This window comes from Jaculus jaculus, chromosome 12, assembly GCF_020740685.1.
Source record: "Jaculus jaculus isolate mJacJac1 chromosome 12, mJacJac1.mat.Y.cur, whole genome shotgun sequence".
NCBI classification, from domain to species: Eukaryota; Metazoa; Chordata; class Mammalia; order Rodentia; family Dipodidae; genus Jaculus; species Jaculus jaculus.
The window spans coordinates 50,052,557-50,071,660 of record NC_059113.1 but is presented as its reverse complement, the minus strand read 5'-3'; the positions used below and the strand labels follow the sequence as shown (position 1 = coordinate 50,071,660).

At 42.7% G+C, this 19,104-nt stretch overlaps 1 pseudogene; it reads left to right on the top strand.

Annotated features, from left to right (window-relative positions):
* The first annotated feature begins 16,487 nt into the window (after nucleotides 1–16,487).
* On the top strand, nucleotides 16,488–17,046 carry LOC101607871 (annotated as a pseudogene).
* The last annotated feature ends 2,058 nt before the right edge of the window (nucleotides 17,047–19,104 follow it).

The window sequence follows — 19,104 nt, the reverse complement described above, 5'->3', positions numbered from 1 at the left end:
ATGGTAGGAGAAGTTGACCCCATCTTAAAGGACCAGGCAAGAGAAAAAGCTAAAAGCCAAAAGCCACAAAGCACAGCATACTTCAGGAACTCCAGCTAGGCACACTTTGCATATCTTTAGATTGAAATCTCAAACTTACCACCCCAACTTAAGATCCACCCAGTGACACTGCCTCCAGCCAGGTGGATGCAGATTGAAACTACCAGCTAACAATACATTGAATGTATTGGGGGCCATACATTCAAACTACCGAATTCTGCCCCTGGCACCAGTGGATTTAAAACCATTACACACTGTAAATTGTTTTTAGTCTAATTCCAAAGTTCCCCACAGTCTTGAACAATTTAAGATAGTGAGTCCTTAAAAATCAAACAAGTTAAATATTTTCAACATATAAAGGCACAGAGTAAACATTTTCAACTGGTATAAGGCATAGCAAGGATAGATTAAAACAATGCCAGCTCTACAACCATCAAATTTCTGGTTTCATGTCCAATATAACCAGAGACTGACAGCCTCTACATTTTCCAGTTCCACCCCTCCAGCTGGGCAGAGTAGCCATGGAAAACTTCCATTCCAGGCTAAGTGTGCTCCATGGTAGCCCTTGCACAGTCCTGGTATATCCAAAATATCTTCGGGTCCCCATGAAAACCACAGCCCATAGTCCAAAGGCTCTTTCAGCCTGTCAGAGCATTAGGTCCTACCTCATGCCACATCAGTGTCTCCTGGAATCATGTGCACTTCATGACCACTCCATGCATTTTTCAGGCTTCCAAAACTAATACCAGATGTGCAGGATGAGAGACCAAGGAGAAGTAACTTGCTGCATCTGGCTTCTGTGACCTCATTTAGTGGCTGGACAGTGGTGCTGCCATTTAAAATCAGACAGCGATTTTGACTCAGATGAGGAACTATCTGACTAATGTGTTATTTTTGCTTCTGTATCCGTGCTTGCTTAGGTATAGCCCACCCCCTTGATTTCTGGGAAGCCTCCACTTCATGGACATTCCAGAGATACATAGCCATGGAGGCTCCAGCCTCTTGCAAAAGATAGGTTCTGCAAACAAATTACTAACTAAGATAAGTAGGCTGGAGTTCTCACGCACACCCTCTCTGAAATTCCCGCATGCGCCCTCTTAGAACCAATCATTTTAAAAGTTGCAATATGATGTAATCTTTCCTTTATTAACCCCTTTCCTCTGAGGGTCTGGGCTCTTTCCCTCACTACCGCTGTGCCAGACTGCATGGATGGAGCCCAGGCATAGGCTGGCAATAAAGAAACCTGCTGCTTTTACATTCAAGTGTCTCGGCTTCTGTGGTGGTTCTCTGGGTGACTCCTGGGTGACCGGGGGTCTTGGCTCCTGGTCAGGGGTCTTGGCACAACACAGGACATAGCCATATTCTTAATTCCCAGACAAAATAAATTGTAACCTTGAAAAGCAGATTCCTTCTCCAATCAACCTTTTGAAAGAGTTTGTATTTCTATGATACTACGTATCATCTCAATTGTTTTAATGTAAAGCAGTTGGGCATCTTCTTTAAGATTGCTAATGTGTTGACAGTAGCTTTAAAACCAGTCTCAGTGCCTGTAATTTTAACTTGCTTGAGATTTCCAACTTAAAATCTTAAATCATTCAGTCTAGTATCTTTAGACAAGCACATCAGTCCATTACAAATTTAACCTTGATCAAACTCCCTGGGCCTGGTCAACAGAATGCAGTCAGCCCTTATGCCACTAGCCCAGTTCCAAAAACATCCTCTGCAGTCTTTTCTTCCTCTTAGAAAGCTCATAAGCCAAGCCTTGAAGTTCAATGATGTATACACCTAGCATTCTCAAACTCTCATCAGAATAGTCCATAAAACTTAGCTTACCACTTCAGAAGGCATCTTCTGTTGCAAGCACCAAGTCCATGTCCATTCCTCCAAAACAAAGGTTCCAAAAGATGAAAATCCACATGGTTAGGTTCATCTCACCTCACATTCTGGTACCAGCTTCTGTAGCAGACAGCTTCAGGGTCACTGAGATGAACTTCCAGACCAGGCACAGTTAACCAGTTAGCAAGGAAGGGATTTATTGAAGCTTACAAATCCAGGGGAAGTTCCATAATGGTAGAAGTTGGCCCCATCTTAAAGGACCAGGCAAGAGAAAAAGCTAAAAGCCAAAAGCCACACAACAGAGCACACTTCAGGAACTCAAGCTAGGCACACTTTGCATATCTTTAGATTGAAATCTCAAACCCGCCACCACAACTTAAGATCCACCCAGTGACACTGCCTCCGGCCAGGTGGATGCAGATTCAAACTACCAGCTAACAATTCATTGAATATATGGGGCCATATATTCAAACTACCACATTTATGCTTCTGTCATGCTTACCCTGCCACAATGGACTCTACCTTCTGGAATTGTAAGTAGAAATAAACCATTCCTTCTTTAAGCTGCTTCTGGTTGGGGATTTTGTCTCAGCAACAAGGTGGTATTGGAGGGTTGAAACCTTTAGGAGATTGGCCTAGTGGAAGGAACTTACATCATTGTGGTTGGGTCCTTGAAGAAGGCATTGGGAAGCCTTACTCCTTTGCTTCCTGGTCACCTTGAGATGAGAAGCTTTGATCCATCCACAATGTCTTCTTAACCATGATGTTTATTTATCACAGAGCCAAAGACAATGGGGTCAACTGACCAGGCACTGAAATTCCCAAATCAAACGCTGCAATACCTTTGACTTCTTTTAAGTTGATTTTCTAAGGTGTTTTTTTTTTTTTTTTAAGAAATAGAGAGCTAACACTGTATAATTTAATTCCCCCCTCAATGATTATACCAACTTACATTTCTATACACCAGACATACGTGATTCTTGTCTCCCAAGTGTTGCTATTGATCAATTTTTCAAGTAATGCTTATTCCACTCTTAGTTCTCATTAAATGGGTAAAATTTAAATTTGTCTGTCACATGTTTATTGATCACATGTATCTGTCCTTTATGATATTCCATTCTTGTCTTTGGAGGGTTTGTGTATTAAACATTTATTTCTAGTTGTTTATTATCTTTCTGATACTTTTCTGTTTGCTATATAAAGCATGACTGTCAACTCAGTGCCTTCAAAAGTCACTCTTGCCTCTTCTTCCAGTTTCTGTAGTTCAGAGCCCAGCAGGAATTACTGTTATCTCTTCTCAGGGTATCACAGGCCTAAGTCAAGGTCAGCCACTGTCAGCTATGAGTCAAGGGTCCTTCCAACCTCACTAGTTGTTACCATTTCCTTCTAGCTCCTTGTTGATATCCTACTCTCCTGTTGGCTCTTTCCTTTTCTGATGCTAGAGGCCACCCGCAGGGACTATTCATGTGACTCTCATAGGCACTTCTGAGCATTCTGCTGGCTTTCTCCCAAGCCAGGTGGAACATTGTCTGACTTCCTTTTCTGAGTCTGCTGTAAACTCTGTTGTGTATGCTCATCTGCTTGGATTACTGGAGAAGAGGTGTGCCCACCAGGGATTGGGCACTTAAGAGTCATCTTTAGACCTATGCCCACAAATCACTGGTGCTGATTCTCTGTCAAACCTGACACAAATTCCTTCTTTTTGAGCCTTAAGTCTTTTTTACATTTTCCTTAAAGTTTCTAATTTTATGAGTGGATACCATTCTTTTTTACTGAAACTTTACCCTTCATCTTTTGTTAGTATGTTTCCCATAAGTGTCCTTTTTCTGTGCTGTGGTCCCATCTAGGATACAATGTTGTATTTGATGGCTGTTGTAGTTCCCTTCTCATTGCTGGGACAAACACCTGACCAGAAGCAGCTTATGGGAGGAAAGAGTTTATTTCAGGCTTACAAATTCCTGGGGAAGCTTCATCATGGCAGAAGAAGCTGGCTCACTCCATAGACTACAGCAGGGAGACACTACCAAATAGCCAGCAAGAACAAACAACCAGAGTTCCAAACTGATTTGTATATACCTAGCAGGGCTGGACTGAAGATCCACTTCTAGTGACATTCTCCCTGCAGCATGGATCTGCCTTATGGGGCTTAAGTATGAACTTTAATCTTAACCAAAATAATCTCTGATACTATGGGGGTCATATATTCACATTCATCCTATCACAATGGCCATGTTTTGGTTATTTTTATCATACTTTCTGGGTGTAGTATGTATGATGTATGCATGGTATATGCATGTGTGTGTTCAGATGTACATGCACATACAGAGGCTGGAGGAGAACATTAGATGTCCATCTTCTGCTCAACTGTGTGTTTCATTGAGATAGGGGTCTCTTATGGAACCTGGGACTGTTGTTTGAGTCAGGCTGGCTGACCAGCGAGGTCCAGGGATTCTCCAACCTCTGCTTCCCACAGGAATGGGCTTATAGGTGTGCACAGCCATGTGCAGATGTATGAGAGTGCTGGAGCATCAAAGTGAGGACCCCCCATGTGGTAAGCACTCTTAACTGTTGAGAAATCTCTCCAGTCCCAATAGCCATGCTTATTGTGGCTCTTCCAGGTTGTTTCTTTTGCTGGTTGTGACAGCTCCTAGCTTCCTTGTTCTAGATGACTTGAGCATTCCCAAGAGTACTGGCTGAGCATACTTCAGGATGTCCTTCATTTAGGTTCATCTGGAGTTGTTCTTGTAGTTAACCTGGAGTTACAGATTAGATTTGGGAGGAACACACCAGTCATGTTTTTTTTGGTTAGTTTTGCATATATATATTATAATTAACAACTTCCATGATTGTAAACATTATCCCATGGTAATTTCCTCCCTCTCCCCACTTCCCCCTTTGAAACTCCACTCTCCATCATACACCCTACCCTTCTCAGCCACTTACTTTGATGTCATGATCTTTTCTTCCTATTATGATGGTCTTGTGTATGTAGTGTCAGGCATTGTATAATCATGGATATCCAGACCATTGTGTGTCAGGAGGAGCACATTGAAAGGAGTCCTACCCTTCCTTTGATTCTTACATTCTTTCTGCCACCTATTCTGCAATGGACCCTTAGCCTAGGAAGGTGTGATGGAGATATTACAGTGCTGAACACTCCTCTGTCAATTCTTCTCAGGATCATGATGTCTTCTGAGTCATCCCAAGGTCACTGCCATCTGAAAAGAGAAGGTTCTCTAATGAAGAGGTGAGAGTAGCATTAATATATGGGTATGAACATTAAGACAAGTGCTTACTGGGCAGATTGGTGAGCATAGTATATATATATTTAGCCAGACAGCAGCAGACGTTACACCTCAGGGCTCATGACTACCCCTGTTGTAGGTTTTTAGTATCAGGGATGTATTCCCTCCCATGGAGTGGGCCTCCAGTCCAATTAGAGGGCAGTTGGTTTCCCCCATCACAGACATGCCACTATTGCACCTGTTGGTGCATTTGACCTGGCTGGCCAAATATAAGGCTTGCAGTGTCCTCTGTGGAGTATCTTCACTGGTGATTTCTCCCTCTCCCATTGAGGTGCATGCAGCATGACTTTTTCTAGCTTTCTTTCAGCTGGTCTACATAGAGGATGTTTTCAGCTCAGTTCCATCAGGATTTCTCAATGACCTTGCAACTCAAGTATATGGGGTCTTCAGCAATAGGGTATTACCATCTATTCCTACACCATTCATTTTCAATATAGCATACACATGAGTTGCTTTTTTTTTATTATTATGACAAGATTCCTGACAGAAACAACATAGGGAAAAAGAATTCATTTGGCTTTTGGTGTTAAAGGGTCCAGTCCATTATGGTGGCAAAAATATGACAGAGTTCAATGGCAGTGCAAGCCATGAATCATCTTGGTGGATCAGGATACCGAGATCTCAGTCTGGATGTGGGGTTGGATGATAGCTCTCAGGGCTCTTCCCTAGGGACCTTCATCTACCAGCTAGACCCTACTTACTAATGGTTTCCTATCCCTCTTGAACAGCATCATCAGCTAGAAAGCAAATGCTCAAATATATGAGCTTTTGGGGGGCATGACAACATTCCACACTGGTGATGCCTGCCTTCTCACTGGGCTAACGTAGCATTTGTCTGTTCCCTGTACCTTTCTTGGTCACAGTGCACCATGTACTGACGTGTTTTGTACATTGTAGGGTTTGAATTGTTAATGCTTTGTTTAGAATAATTGTATCTATTTATGAATGAAGGGGCCACTAATTTTCTTTGCTTGTTATGTTTCTCCATCTGATTACCTTGGCCTCATGAAGGAAGTACATGAGTCATCCTCCCTCTTGGAGGAGATAGTGGATTTATAGTGATATAGCTGACAAAAACTCAAAGAACTCAGGTGCAAAATTATGGGACCACTATTGTGTTTTGACCACAGTTTGAGTTCCTTTAATAGTCTTAAGACAATATGGACTGTAGTTTTATCTACATTATATTAAGTAAGTTAGATGGTGGAAAATTTCCCCCATTTTAAGGTTTGAAGATATTGAGCTAAAGTTGTTATTGGTATTGTTATTAGGAAAGATTCCTTAAAATAGTTTCTACCTAGTTTTTGTTTCCTTTTTTTTTTCATTAACAATGGCAGCATTTATTTGTGTGTTTTCTTTTCTTTCTTTCTTTTATTTCTTTTTCTTTTTCTTTTTCTTTTTTTTTTTTTTTACATCTGATCAATTTTGCAGGAACTTCTGGAAACTTCTCAAGTAATGATCTCCTCTAAGACTCCGACTCTATTGGGGGAAATTAGCTCCAAATCCTGGCCTAATGTTATGTACTTTCCTCAAAAAAAACCCACATTCTTCCATGCAAGAATTAGTGTCTGTCTCTAGCCTACCACAGAGTTTTCTGTAGAAGAAATGACAAAAGTCCATGGGAAATTAAGGAAATGAGTCTTCAACTTCAAGATTGACTTCCAAAGTAGTTTCTTAGACATATAAAGGAGGAGAAAATCATGTTTACCCCTAGAAAGAAGTCAAAGACTAGTTTTTTATGCTATGCTGCCACACCAGTGTTTCTTCTTAGGTCTCTTTGACCTCACTGAGCTCTCCTGGGGAACATCTCTGTGTTATCAGAGTGTGCAGAAGTCTTTCAGTCATGACTGTTCATTTACAAAACCATCAGAAGTCATTATCACTTTCTGGATGGCTATTTTTAGGGGAACACAAAACCCATCAAATGAATACTTTATGAGAAGAGCAATTTGGGGGCTGGGGAGATACTTCAGTGGGCAAAGGGCTTATTTCACTATACACTCCCTTTAATCTTTTCCCTTTCTCCCTCCTTCATGGCCATTTTCTAGCTTCCTGGCCTCTATTACTGACTTTTACTCCAACTCACATGGAAATCTAAACATTTGAAGATATCTACTCTTATTTGATTTTGTCTTCCAATGTATTGCAACCATAAATATCTCTATGAAGCATCTGTTGAAATGAATCTCTTGATTGACCCCCCCCACTCTAACCTTCTGCTGGACTTAGGAGAGAACTTAGTCTTCTCATGGTGGCCTACACGTCCCTACATGTGTCTCTTTGCTCACTTTGAATCTCATTTCTTGCTTTCCTTTCCACAATTCATTCTTAGCCAGTTCCGGAAACAACTAGAGTTCTGAAAATGGGCTTTGTTTTACCTGGGAAACTTGACTTCATTGTTTCTCAAGGAAGTGACTTATTTTGGCTCCTGTCCAGACAGATAGCTCTTTTACAGTCCTCAGGCACTTTCCCACCCCCAGAAAGTCCACCTGTCTTGCCAGCCATGTATCATGGCTCCACTCACACTGTCATCTTTGTTCTACCATATAGGTACCTTACCAGTTGGTAATGAGATATTTAATTTTTTCTTTTTACTTGAAAATATTCTTTCCCCACACATAGCTAAGGGAATATAGGTGTTACCCATTGATATATTCTTCTTGCTACATTTGACAATTAATTGTCATTCACTATTTTTCATTAAAAAAAAAATGAATGAGTGAGGAGCAGCTCAGTATCATTTTGTATTTCTAGTGCCCCATGAGTCCCCAGCTGTGTCTGAGCTAGGAACCGCAGTTTCAGTGTAATGATTGATGGTGTCTGGATTCCTATGATCCAGGACAGCTGGAGAATTGAGGCTCCTTGTGCTTCCCACAGCCCAATCCCATGTCTGACCTGTTTGCTTTAATATTTGCTTGTTTCTTATATTCCTTTTCTACCATGGTTTCCCCAACATGCTACCTCAACAGCTGCCAACAATGAGGTAGAACTCACTGCTCCATGTCCCACACTGGCAGCAGGGCAAAGTCCTCTGGAAACCACTTAGAGCAGTGTTTACATGCCAGCTGAGGGCAGGGAGAATGCAGCCACTGCATTTTCCATCAGTGTTCCCCTGCATTCCCCGTGTTACCACAGTCAGGGTCAGAGCTTGCACCATGGCAGCCCTGACAAGCCAGCATTGGCCACCAATTTCAATAAGCAAATTAAAGAAACAAAGTAACAGTGGAAATCAGCAGAAGGAGATTCATTTAATATGGACACATTGGGAAAGAGGAACAAAGGTCCAGTGACCCCTGTAAAGATCTCTGGGGTTCTGACATGAGGCTTAGGTCTAAACAGAGAGCATAAGGTCTGCATAGTAAAGCAGTCCTGGTCCAGGTATGGTCCTGCCCTTCACTGATCCATCCTTGTCTCAGCTCCAGTCTCTCCTGCAAGGTTGCATAGCAAGTTATCATCACTGTGAGATTCTTCCTAAAAGACAAGCTCCTCCTCTGACCAGCATCAGGCTTCAGCCTTGTCCTACTCTCAGTGTGAGGCTCCTGGGGAAATTCCAGTTTCTTGAGGTCCATGGTTTCAGTCTGAAAACCAAAGGGAGGTGCAGAAGTGTCTCTTTAGAATATTTTCCTTCCCACCAGGATGGTTGTGACTGGGTGACTCCGAGCTCCAGGCCGCACAAAGGGGTTGTGGTACTATGGGGAAGAGTTCTGCTTCATCAGCATCTGTGATCTACAGTCTGGAGGAGGCTGCTCATCACCAGGACAGGCAGCTGGGATGCTGAAATGGCCACAGATGTTTCTTCTAGGAGACATTTGTTTAACTCCACTTGTATGCAGAAACTAGCAAGTACCAGCCTCAGAAGTGGAAAAGTTTTCTTCCTGACAGCTCTGTGATGGACACCTTACCCAGAACCCTTGTTAAGAAAACAAAACCCCCACATTTTTACTCCCCCACCAAGTGGTTTCTGCAGGCTTTGAACATATATGGAAGTTTGAAATGTAGACATTAGAAATTTTAAAATTTGTATCTGGTAGCTAATAAAGACATTGTGGTGCTCTGATGTATGCTTGACAGTCTGCATTGTGTGTGGGCTGAATGACTCAACAGCCATCATAAGTTACACTTCAGGACCAAATTATTCCTATACTGTGAGCTATAAAATGTGGCTCAGGCAGAGCCTGTGCCTTGGAATTAAGTCTGCAGAGCCCCCTCCTCCTCCAAAGTTCTGACTCCCACATACAGTGTTTACTGGAAATAAAAGCATGTTTAGGTAGAAGAAATGTTTCTCATTTTTTGAAACAAAAAATGGCCAGTGACTAGTAAAAATGGGTGAAAATCATTTTTCTTTTATTTGGCTCCCTTCCACAGATAGATAAAAGCAACTTAAACTCCCATATGAGTGGCCAGATTATTTTTCTCTCTATACCTCCTAGAAGGCTGTGGATGGATCTTTTATTCCAAGACTTGCTTTGAAAATATAAGCTAGGTAATTATTATATCCAGGGTTGAAACAGTCTTCATATTGGGGAGACCAGTGGTCAGTGGGAGCTGGGTCTTGAGAAATTGATCCCCACTTAGGAGATAGCTCCCAGCTCTGCTCTGGTCTTGGTGTGATCACTTGTAGTTGGTGGAAGACTAGACAGGTTGTGTGATCCATCCCAGCCTTTGGCTTTCTCCCATATAAAGTGTATATGAACAGCTGCTTTGATGATGGAATTTGGTCCTCAAGACCTTCAAACTCTAGGTGAGATAGATTTTGATGTGCCACCTTGACTTGGCTGAAATGCAGCTTAGAAGCTCCTTTCTAGTAGCTTTTCCTTAGGCCATGTTTCAAGGCTAGCTCCTGTATGAGAAACAGAGGGATGGGGAAGAACTACCAACTGTAGCCTGTATACAACTCCAAGTCCCTTTTGCATCAATTTAGGGGCTAGGGAGTTGGATCAGTTGGTAAGGCGGTTGCAGTGCATGCATGAAGACCTGAGTTTGGATCTCCAGGACTCATTTAAGTTACAGCCTGATGGCGCCTCCCTGCAATGCCAGTGCTCAGGAGGGGGAGACAAAGGTTCCCTGAAGCTTTCTGGCTAACTAGTTTAACCCAAGCAGGGAGCTCTGGGTTCAGGGAGAGATCCTGTTGGTTTTTTGAGAGTGATAGAACCTTTCTTGGCTCTTGGTGAGGCTGTAACTCAGGAGTTAGGGTACCAGATGGTCATTGCCACACAAAACTTTGACTGAATCAGTGGCCTCCAGTTTCTGGACTTACGGATTAGATGAATGAAATCCACAGACTATAGAGGGTGAAACTTAGGAAGGTTTTATTACAGCACTTACGAGAAAGAAAGAAGACAGAACTTCTGTAGGACAGGAGGGGATCCCCAGAAATGGAAGAAGAGCCCAGTTGCTGACTCTGATCAGGTTTTTATGGGAAGGAGAAATTCTCTGGAGAGAAGAAAGAGATAAGAAAACAAATTGGATCCCAGATTCTATGTTCAGGCACGCAGGAGTCTGATCAGGCTTTTATGGGAGAAGAACTCCTTTGGGAGAACACAAAAAAGAGGTACCAAAAAAAAGAGATAAGAGAAAAAAAAACCCAAAAACTCAGGTCCCCCTTATAGGTTCAAGGTCATTTCCAGCTTCTAACAAAGGAAAAAATACTGTTCACTTTGAGGTCCCTGTCACACTCAGTTGCCTAGCCAATTTCTATCTCCTATTCTTTGCCACTATCTCAAAAAAAAAAAAAAAAAATAAAGAAGAGGTCTGGAGAGATGGCTCAGTGGTTATGAGTACTTCCTGTGCAAGCACAAGAGCCTGAGGAGGCCCCAGAGACTGCTCAAATTCAATCCCCAGCACCCACATAAGCATCTGGTCATGGCCACACATGTCTATAATGCCAGTCCTGCAGGGGGAGCAGAGACCAGGATCACCATAATTTATGAAAAACCTGTAAGCTCCAGGATCCATAACAGAGTCTGGCTCAAATAAGAATTGGAGGAAGAGCCATCAAGTGGGACACTGACATTCTACTCTGACCACACACAAGCATACCCTGCCACAGATAATCACATGAGGTACCACATGGGCACATACACATGCATATATCACACATACTACATACACAAAATGCCATGTGTGTGAATGTATATGTTTATAGTAGAGAGTGATTTGGCAGACATCTGCTACCAACCTCTGGCTTGCATATGCACACGTACACACAAGTACAAGTACCCCCCACATGAGCCCACACATGCAAGCCTGCAAACACACATGCATGCACACTTCACATACACATATGGAAAAAAAAACAATTAAAAATCAAAATAATCCAGTTGTGGTGGTTCATGTCTTTAATCTCAGCACTTGTCAGGCAGAGGTAGGAATTGCCATGAATTTGAGGCTATCCTGAGAACACATAGTGAATTCTAGGTCAGCCTGGGCTACAGTGGGACCCTACTTTAAAAAACCAAAAATAAAAAAGAAAACAAACAAACAAACAAGCAAAACCACCACCACTCCTGCCCCAACAAAACTGTGAATCTAGACCTTTGGAAATATGATTAAGACCCCTGTCCACTCCACTAACATTAGCCCAGGGTGAGCTCATCCTGAAGGGCTTGAGTCACTTGGAAAGTCTATTAAAGAGAATTTGGGTTTCTCTTAGAAAGTCTAGACAACAGTGAGAGCTGAGACCACTGCTTCCTTCTGGATTTCCCTCGCTGCCTGAGCCTGTGGAAATGTTCAGCTTGTGTCTGTTGGTGATGTTCCCCTCCTAGGACTTCAGACCTGGCTCATCCCAACCCCACAACTATACAGGGCAGTTCCCTGTAACAGGATGTGGATTCTTGTCTGTCTGGGTGTGGTGCTATGTGTATGTTTGTTCTTATGCACATAGGTGCATATGCATGTGGAATCCAGGGGTTAACGACAGGTGTCTTCCTCAATTGCTCTCCATCTTATGTTTTGAGGCAAGGTCTGCCACTGAGCCTGGAGCTCGCTCGTATTCAGCTAGATTAGCTGACCTGTGAGCCCTGGGATTCTCCTGTCTGTACTTCCCCAGTGCTGGGATGACCATCACATGCCATCATGCCCAGCTTTTACATGGGCATTGGAGATCAAATTCCTGCCCTGGTGCTTGCATGGTAGCATTTTACCCCCTGAGCCATTTCTCCAGCCCCTGGGATGTGGATTCTTTACCCCAGATTCCCAGAAGCACACAGTTTGTGTAAGTCATACAGCCTCGTGGCCTCGTACAGACATACACAAAAGCTAGAATGTGCTTCAGGAGAGTACCTTAACAGCTGAGCCATCTCTCCAGCCCAGACTGCACTTTACTACTCCTACAGCTTTGCATCCAGCTGACCTCATGCAAAAATGGCCATTTTCTACTATCCTCCAGTGGAAAAGACTGATCATGTCAGACAGAAGGATCCTAGTCTCTGCTGTACATTCTGGATTTCTGCTGTTAGGATTAGGGTCATGACATCCTCTTTGTCCCCTCTTACATTTTATTCAGCACTGGAGAGAACAAGCCAGGGTGGCTTGCTTCAGGATTCCCAGCATTATGCAAAGCCACACTTGAGCTCCTGAGCACATCGTTCTATCTAAAATACAGAGAAGAAAGACCCATGTTGTGGTTTGAATGTGAAATATCTCCCATAGGCTCCTATGTGTTTACACTTGGACCCTAGCTCGTGGCACTGTTTGGGAACCTTCAGGAGTAAAGCCTTAGTGAAGGAAGAGGGTCTTTGGGGGCTGGCCTTGAGATTTATAGCCTGACTTCACTTCCTGTTGATTCTCTCTCTCTCTCTCCTGATGATGGATACAGTGTAAACAGCTGGCTTCCTGCTCCTGCTGCCATGATGAAATGTCCCCCTTGAAACAAGCCCAAATAAATTCTTTTTTAAAGATGCTTCCTCACAGGCCACAACAACAAGTACAGCAACAAGCCAGTGGATAAACACACACACACACACACAAAAATAAAAAGAAATATATAAAGAGTACTTAGTATTTGCAATGCATGTATGCCAACCCTGCCTGGAGGATTAAGGAGCGTTAGTCAAACTGCTTCAGGAACTTTGATTTATATTTGAAAAGCCAAGCAAGCGCATTAAAGGGCAAATAGTTTAATGCCAGTCAGTGGTATTCTGTTAACAGATCTTAAGTATTTTCTAATAGCATATTACATTAGTGGGTTTTTTGGAAACTAATTCATTTTTCATACATTTTCAGAGCTAGGGATGGAGCTCAGAGCCTCATACATGTTAAGTATGTCACAGACAACAGACGTTTGAACATATTCCAAGAGTCTGCCCTTTCTGTAACGTGTAGCCCTTTCTCCTTTTAAGTTTTTTTGTTTATTTTTATTGATTTATTTGAGAATGACAGACAGAGAGAAAGAGGCAGATAGCGAGAAAGAGAGAGAATGGGTGCGCCAGGGCCTCCAGCCACTGCAAACAAACTCCAGATGCATGCGCCACCTTGTGCATCTGGCTAATGTGGGTCCTGGGGAATTGAGCCTTGAACCAGGGTCTTTAGGCTTCACAGGCAAGCGCTTAACCACTAAGCCATATCTCCATCCCCCTTTCTCCTTCTTACTCAAACTTCTGTGTTGAGCCGTTTGACCTTCTAGCATTGTAAAGAACACTGAGGGATCATGAGAGATTTTTTTCTGCACTTCTCCATCCAGGACATTTTCCGTGCTAAGTGACACTTGAGCTGAATCAGCTGCCAGGCCAGACCATTTGGGGACATGAGTCAAAGTAGTCTTTAAGAAGACAGGAGTTTGGGTCTCTCTACCCCAGGCTTGGCTTTCAAGAAACAAACTTCTGCCTTTGCTGCCAGACTCCATGATCTGTCACCAGAGGCCACATTCACCCTGTTAGATCTGAGCTGATGCATTCCCTCACAGTGCAGGCCCTCAGAAATTCTGTCTGAAGTTTGATAGCTGCCCTATTTGCCTTTCCCTGGTCTCAGTCCACTCAATTGTAAAGGTTCTTTGGGGATAAGGGTAAGCTTAGCCTAAAGATCTTTGATATGGGAGAGGCCTGTGAGCATCTCTGGGGTTAGGACACAGGGAGGCAGAAGGAGTGTGGGAGGACTGAGGTCTGAATTTCCAACAAGAAAGCAAAACCACAGTAGAGCCCTGACGCTGAGATGACCCATCCAGCTTAGCCACAGGTCCTTGCTGGTTTTGTTGGGTGCAAGTACATGTTCCTGTGTGTGTGTGTGTGTGTGTATGCATTTAGAGGTCATAGGATAATTTCAAATGTCATTTCTCAGGGTCTGTCCATAGTGAGACAAGGTCTTTCAATGGCCTGAAGCTTACCAATTAGGCTAGACTGGCTGAACCATGAGCCCTAGGAATCGCCCTGTCTCTGCCTCCCCAGCACTGGGATAAGACTCTATGGTTGGATTTTTCTGATGGGCTCTGAGGAACAAACTCAGGTCCTCAGGCAAACCTTTTACCCATTGAGCTGACCCCCATCATCCACTCCTTGAATGATGTGATGACTATAATAAGGAACATAAGCCATTTTCTTCCCCCACAGATGAAATGATGTGCATGACACAGGGTGCTCTGCTGCACTGTGCGTGACACAGGGGCACTTTGGTGATAAGGGTAAGCTTAGCCTACAGATCTTTGATGTGGGAGAGGCCTGTGAGTGTGTCTGGGGTCAGGACACAGGGAGGCTTCCAGAATGCCCACTGCAGTCTTGGGCACTGACACAACAGACAGATCCTGCTTTGTCCCTTCCATTGCCATGCACAGAGGTGGACAAGAAGGGCCCAGAAAGTTAGCTCAACAGAAAAAGCCCAGGATGACCTTGGCATTCCCTGCTTGACTTTCATTTTAGCTTCCATCAGCCAGCCAACGACAGTTTTCATATCCTGGAAAAGATTCTGGAATTTGCCATTTATCTGCTATTCACACACCGTGAGTGTAAACTGGTAGAGAAAGAAGCAAGAAAATGCAAACTTACAAAGTACACTTAGGAATAGGAAATGGACACTCTGTGAAGGACTTTACCCATAAGCAGCTGCTAGAGGAATGGAAGCTTGCTTTTTGATTCCTTTATCATTTATACATGTCTTTCATGATTAGAAAAAAACCTTCCATTAGTCCTTTATAAACACACAAATGAGAAACAAGAAAGCACTAGGCTAAATTCCCATAGTCAAACCTGGACCTGACTCTAGCGTAGAACCCAGATGAAGTGATGCTCCTGACTCCAGCCCAGAACCCAGACTGGAGACAGATAGGGAAGAGCCTTTCCTTCACTGGTCTCCCCGGGATTCTCTGTATGGGTCTCAGCACTTAGCTTGGAAGATGGCATCCACCCCACACCCACCTGGAGCAACAGACACCAATCAACTTCATGTCATGACTTATTGGTCTTATTAGATTTTTTTTCCAAACTCTGCCAGATGGTTTCATAGACTTCAAGCAATTGAATACGAACTCAATGAATTAGGTTTGCTCAAGGATCATCCTTTGGAGAGGAAGTATTTCCAGAATTTCGGGTATGGAAATATTAGTCAGGATGACCATATTCCATTTTTAAGAAAAGGTATTCCATTCTACACTTGATAAAATCTCCTTTTCCTAAAGTTTTTGTAGTGGAATATCTTCATTTATGATGTTCTAATTTAGTTCATGGTGATTGCTTCTTGTACATCAAAGTAAGAAGAGACTGGACATGCCTTTGGGTTGGGATTAGCCATAAATGTTTACATCAAATTTAAAATTCAAGATATTATTGAAATCATCTGATTTCAGATAAATATTGCATGTAAACTGTTTCCCATAGCTTAATTCTGTTGGTGCCTTTGAATATATAACCAGCGTCTCATAAAATTATGATATGTCCTCAGTTGCTCATTAGTTTGCACCAAGAGATAATAAACATATGAAGAAAATAAAAAAAGAAATATCTATTTGCAACTCCCTTTAGATAAAACCTTGAAATGGAATCAGATCATTATCATCGACTTTTAAATAGTATGTAACTATGACAATGGTGTGCAATGTGTGGCCATAGCTTACGATTTTTCATACTTAGGAATATGCCATGTACAGAGATATATATTGAAAGCCCTTACATTTCATTGGGGAAATTTGTGGGTTTTATTTTGTGGAAATTAAACTCTGAATTAAATGTCATATTATGAATTTCTTTTGCACATATTGATGGGTTTTATTTTATATATATGTAAATATAAAAAAATTAAAGTTTCCAATTGTACCATCTCCTCATTAAAAACAGTCAGTTGCCGAGATGCTCGAGCTCCTGTCTTCTTGCCAGTGCAGCCAGGATGGCCTCCCAGAACCCACCCAGCTGCTGCCAGCGTCACCACCACCCGGAAAGGAGCTGAGCCTAGCGGGGGCACCGCCCGGGGCCCTGTGGGCAAGAGACTACAGCAGGAGCTGATGACCCTCATGATGTCTGGTGACAAAGGAATTTCTGCCTGCCCTGAGTCAGATAACCTTTTCAAGTGGATAGGGACCCTCCATGGAGCAGCTGGCGCAGCGTATGAAGATCTGAGGTGTGAACTCTCCCTAGAGTTCCCCAGTGGTCACCCTTACAACGCACCCACAGTGAAGTTCCTCACGCCCTGCTACCACCCCGCGTGGACACCCAGGGTAACATCTGCCTGGACATCCTCAAGGATAAGTGGTCAGCCCTGTATGACGTCAGGACCATCTTGCTGTCCATCCAGATCCTGCTAGGAGAACCCAACATCGACAGCCCTTTGAACACACAAGCTGCCCAGCTCTGGGAAAACCCCACAGCTTTTAAGAAGTACCTGCAAGAAACCTATTCAAAGCAGGTCTCCAGCCAAGAGCCCTGACCCCAGCTGTCCAGCCTCTCTTTGTGCCATCTTTATATTTTTCCTTAGATGGTCTGTCCTTTTCCTTGATTTCTGTGTGGACTCTGTATCTTCACCTGTGGTCTTATTATTATTTTTTAATTAAGTCTACTTGAGCCCTTACCATGTATATTAAATAAATGTTTTGTACCAAAAAAAACAAAAAAACAAAAAACCAGTAACAAAACATTTTGGAAAAGGATTTAGGGCTGGAGAGATGACTTAGCAGTTAAGTGCTTGCCTATGAAGCCTAAGGACCCCGGTTTGAGGGTTAATTCACCAGGACCCACGTTAGCCAGATGCACAAGGGGGCGCACTCATCTGGAGTTCGTTTGCAGTGGCTGGAAGCCCTGGAGCGCCCATTCTCTCTCTCTCTCTCTCTCTCTGTCTGTCTCTCTAAAATAAATAAATTTAAAAAAGATTTAAAAAATGTAATCCCATTACATTAACAGAATCCCTACTGTCTCTGTAAGAAGAAACACTTTAAAAAAAAGACCTAAACGGGATCATGATTCTTTTTTTTTAAATTTATATTTTTTAATTTTTTTTGTTGTTTAGTTATTCAAGAGCGACAGACAGAGAGAGAAAGAGGCAGAGAGAGAGAGAGGGAGAAAGAGAGAATGGGTGTGCCAGGGCCTCCAGCCACTGCAAACAAACTTCAGATGCGTGCGCCCCCTTGTGCATCTGGCTAACGTGGGTCCTGGGGAAACGAGCCTCTAACCGGGGTCCTTAAGCTTCACAGGCAAGTGCTTAACCGCTAAGCCATCTCTCCAGCCCAGGATCCTGGTTCTTATAGCATAATAGTCACTGGTTTCAAATAAAAATATTTGTTAATAAAAATTTATTTAATTGTTTGGGCTGGAGAGACGGCTTAATGGTTAAGGCACTTGCCTATGCAGCCTAAGGGCCCAGGTTCAATTCCCCAGTACCTCTGTAAGCCAGATGCACAAGGCGGCACATGTGTTTGGACTTCATTTGCAGTGGCTGAAAGCCCTGGTATGCCCATTCTCTCTATATATCTTTTTCTGCCTTTCTCTGTCAAATAAATAAATAAATAAAATATTTAAACATATTTATTTGAGAACAATATATAGAGAAAGACAGAGATGCAGAGAGAATTGGGAGTGTCAGGGTCTCTAGCCTCTGCAAATGACCTCCAGACACATCTTGTACATCAGGCTTTACATAGGTACTGGGGAATTAAACCTGGGTCTTTTGACTTTGGAGGCAAGCACCTAGCCACTAAGCCATCTCTCCAGCCCTTAAAAATATTTTTAATGCAAAATTTAGGATGATCCAAAACTAAATGAGGAAAGAAAATATACAATGTCATCAAGAGGATGATATGGGGTTAGAATTGCCATCAGATTGCACCCACAAGCATCAGCAAAGCTGAAAGGAGCACATGAGACAACACGTCAGGTAAGGAAGTAGAAGACACTAAGGACAAACTCCCAGCACTGGGTAGGCAGAGGTAGAAGGATAGTCCATGAATTGAGGACAGTCTGGGTTATATATAGTGAGTTCCAGGCCAACCTTGGATACAGAGTAAGACCCTGCCTCCCAAAAGAAAATTAACTTTAAATTCAACATAAGTATCAAATGGAAATTTTAATCAAAAACATATGACCATATATAAAACATTCAAAGACAGAAGTTAGGGCAGGAATAGTAATATGGAAGTCAAAATTAAAGAAATCAAACAATTAGAACAGCAGGTTAAAAAGACTTAAAAGGGGGCTGGAGAGATGTCTTAGCAAGTTAAGACACTTGCCATCAAAGCCTAAGGACCTATGTTTGATTCCTTAGTACCCACGTAAGCCAGATGCACATGGTGGTGGCACATGTGTCTGAAGTTTGTTTGTAGTGGCTAGAGGCCCTGGCATACACATTCTCTCTCTGTGTCTCTTTCTCTTTCTCTTTCTCTCTCTCTCTCTCTTTCAAATAAATAAATAACATTTTTAAAGAAGACTAAAAAAATTCAATAGGGCCTTGAGATCATGAGAGTCAAACCTAAATACCTCATAGTAACAAGACACATCATACCCAAACCTCCAAAAAC